Genomic DNA, 4,006 nt, shown 5'->3' on the forward strand with positions numbered 1-4,006 from the left:
TTGGAGCTAGAATAACAAGTAAAGTCTAGGTGGATTTTTCCTTTGGTATTGTCTTAAGTCAGTCGATTTTCCCCAAAAGCAATTCGCCAATTCTTTTCTCCGTACATTCTTAGTTTAGATAATTAGTTAATTAAAACAAAACCCCATTATTCTTAGGCTAGATAATAAAAAAACAGTCATTACTAGTACTTTTAGTTCCTTTGGGTTCGACAATCCGGTCTTGCTAAAAATATACTACTGTTCGATAGGTACAATTGCCTACATCGCGATAATAGTTAGTTTAAGAATGAGTAATTATAAATATTTAAAACCTATCACGAAACCATACGATCAAGTTTTTGGCGCCGTTGCCGGGGAACTAAGATATTAGGAATGCTCAATTTTTATTACTTTAGCCGTTTATTTTTCTTGCAATTTAATTTAATTTTATTATTATTATTAATTAACCTACTCTTTCTTTCTCTTGGCAGGGTTTTATAGTTTATGACTAGAAGAAACTCGTCGGGACCGTTACTTTTTGAAAAAGAAATCGATCGTACAGTTCGTAGAAACCAAAGAGAAATAAGGCACAGCTTAAGATACATGGAGAACGAGCAAGAGAATGATACTGAACCCCCAACCGAAGAGATGGTTGAAAACCAAGGCAATCAGCTACCTCCTACAATTGCAGTTAATCAAAATCCTGCTCCACGCACTATATGTGATTATGCTAAACCTTCTTTAACAGAAACTGAATCTAGCATAGTTAGACCTGCTGTAGCTGCAAATACTATTGAATTAAAACCTAACACTATTCAGATGATACAACAATTTGTTCAGTTTGATGGTTTGCAGGATGAAGATCCCAACGCTCACTTAGCAAACTTTCTGGAATTTTGCGATACATTTAAAATCAATGGCGTTTCTGATGATGCCATTCGTCTTTGGTTATTCCCTTTTTCATTAAGGAACAAAGCTAAACAGTGGTTGAAATCATTACCACGAGGGTCAATTACTACTTGGGAACAAATGACCGAAAAATTCTTACTAAAATATTTTTCGCCGGCTAGAACGGCTACATTACGTAATGACATCTCTTCTTTTGTGCAAATGGATTTTGAAACCCTCTACAATGCATGGGAGAGATACAAGGACTTACTGAGAAGGTGCCCTCACCATGGGTTACCGCTTTGGCTTCAAGTACAACCATTTCACAATGGTCTGAATCCTTCGACTCGGCAAATGGTTGACGCAGTGGCGGGTGGAACCATCAACAATAAAACACCGGAAGATGCCTATGAGTTTATAGAGGAGATGTCATTGAATAACTATCAGTGACAATTCATGAGGACAAAACCAACGAAAACAGCTGGTGTTTATAACGTTGATTCAGTTACCATGCTATCAAATCAAGTAGAACTCTTGAATAAAAAGATTGATGGTTTTCTTAGTTCTTCATAGGTTCACCCAATAATGCAGTGCGAAGCAAGTAGCGGTGGAACAAACCATTCGGAATACCAACCTTATGGCCACAGCATGGATAACGAGCAATTAAACTACATGGGTAATAATCCTCGACCTCAAAACAATCCATATAGTAACACTTATAATGCAGGTTGGAGGAACCACCCCAATTTCTCATGGGGCGGTCAAGGAAATTAAAAACCACAACATCCTTTGGGCTACCAACAACCACCCTACCAACAGGAAAAGAAGCCAAACCTTGAAGAGATGCTCCCAAAGTTTATATCAGTGTCAGAAACCCATTTTCAGAACACTGTGACAGCACTTAAAAATCAACAAGCATCGATCCAAAGCCTCAAAACTCAGATAGGCCAGCTTTCCAAACTTATTTTCGAACGAACACAAGGTAGTTTGCCAAGTAATACTGAACCCAACCCAAGGGTTTGCCAAGTAATACTGAACCCAACCCAAGGGAACAGCTCAACATGATTAATGTTCAAGATGAAGAAGGATTTGTGGAGCCTGAACCAGAACCGCGACAAGAAACTGTGGCAAGCAAAGGTCAAGGTGAGGTAGATCAAAATACAAACAAACCAGTGATTGTCGAATATAAACCTCGTGTGCCATACCCCAACGTGACAAAGAAAGACCGCTTAGATGAACAATTTGGTAAATTTCTTAAACTCTTAAAAAAATTACATATTAACTTACCATTTATTGAAGCTCTATCACAGATGCCAAACATAATGAAATTTTTAAAGGAGCTTTTAGCAAATAAGCGAAAGTTCGACGAGGCGTCGTATGTGGAGCTGAACACAGTTTGCTCAGCCATTCTCTAAAATAAACTACCTAACAAACTAAAAGACCCAGGGAGCTTTACTATTCCTTGCTTAATTGGTAGTTTAGATGTTAATCATGCATTAGCTGATCTAGGGGCTAGTATCAATGTCATACCTTACAAAATGTTTAAGCAACTAGGTCTCGGGAAACCCAAACAGACTAGGATGAGCATTCAATTAGCAGATAAAACTATAAGATTCCTTAGAGGTATTATTGAAGATATGCTAGTTAAAATCGATAAATTTATATTTCTCGTTGACTTTACTGTTCTAGACATAGAAGAGGATAGCAACACTCTCTTAATTCTAGGAAGGCCCTTTTTTGCAACTGCTAAAACCATCATTGATGTTGGCACAGGTGAACTCACACTCCGGGTGGGAGATGAAACAATCACCTTTCAAGCTCGCAATTCTGATAACACATCAAGAATTGAAGGTGATCATTTAAACTATTCTGCTAAAACTAACAATATGATGCAACCTACTTTGCAGAAAATGAGTCTGAAGGAAGCATACGAGTCGTTCTCAAGCAATAGTAGAGGACCTGTTCATGAAGATAGAAGATTACAAATCGAGAAACTCGATGAACGGTAGACGCACAAACCAAGATCACCCAACAAATCAAAACTAAGCCAAAACGAGCCCGATATCTCTCCAAATCAACTTAAGGTTGGTGATAAGTTCTTATTAGATGCCGAAAATCCCCACATTGTCACTGCCAAACCGAATAAGGAAATCCCTCTTAGGGTACTCAGTATTTTTCCATTCAGTATAGTGGAGGTGAGTCATCCCAATTTCAGCACTTTTAAGGTAAACAACACCCAATTAAAACCTTATTTTGATGAGATTGATAGCACGAATGAGGAGTATAAACTCTTCAAACCACCATGATCATACAACGGAGAGGTAAGTCGAGCTTAGACTATAAATAAGAGCTTTTCGGGAGGCAACCCGAGCACTAACAATATTAATTTCTTTAAATTTTGGTATTTAACTCCTAACTTACTAATGGAAATCTTGAATACAGGTGTTTCCATAGAGACACGGCCAACCACACGGGAGTGCTTATGGCCGTGTGAAAACAGGGCAAGGATTCCCCCAACATGGGCTTCGATAAAACGCCACGGCCATGCGACATGGCTGTGGTCGAGCCTGCCAAAAAAACACGGGCATGCGAAACGCCATTGTGGAAGAACCATGGATGAACTTGTTAAAACAGCACGGGCATGTGACACACCCGTGTCTAACACCCATGGTCGAACCTGTTAAATTGGCATGGGCGTGGGGCTTGCGCACACGGGCGTGGGAGAAGTGAACAAAGCTAGACACGATCGTGCGACACGGCTGTCTGAACCCACACGCCCGAGGAACACGGGTGTGTACTAAATGTTAGACGCGCCCAAATTTGAAATTCGCGAATCACACGGGCTGAAATTAGGGAACAAGGCCGTGTGCCCTGGCCGTGCGGCCCAAAATCTATAAATACCCTACATTATTCACTTTCTTCCCCATTCAAAAACCCTAACCCTAGCAGCTGCAATCCACATGGCCTCCTTGCCACGCCCGTGCACCGTCTCCAACTTTATTTTTGACATTCAATCTCTTTCCCTTAGCATTTGTTTACTCCTTTGACTTCTATTTTACTTATTTCTAATGCTTACTATCAACATAATCTTCATATCTTTTAAACTATTTTTCATTTTTCCATCAATTAATTTGCATTC

At 39.5% G+C, this 4,006-nt stretch overlaps 1 non-coding gene across 1 annotated transcript; it reads right to left on the bottom strand.

The window, feature by feature from the left end:
• Positions 1-1,055: 1,055 nt before the first annotated feature.
• On the bottom strand, positions 1,056-1,163 carry LOC121204105 (small nucleolar RNA R71). The gene has a single exon (XR_005899033.1). It is a non-coding gene; the product is annotated as a small nucleolar RNA R71 (small nucleolar RNA).
• Positions 1,164-4,006: the final 2,843 nt, after the last annotated feature.

This window comes from Gossypium hirsutum, chromosome A07 (assembly GCF_007990345.1).
Source record: "Gossypium hirsutum isolate 1008001.06 chromosome A07, Gossypium_hirsutum_v2.1, whole genome shotgun sequence".
In the NCBI taxonomy this organism is placed as follows: Eukaryota; Viridiplantae; Streptophyta; class Magnoliopsida; order Malvales; family Malvaceae; genus Gossypium; species Gossypium hirsutum.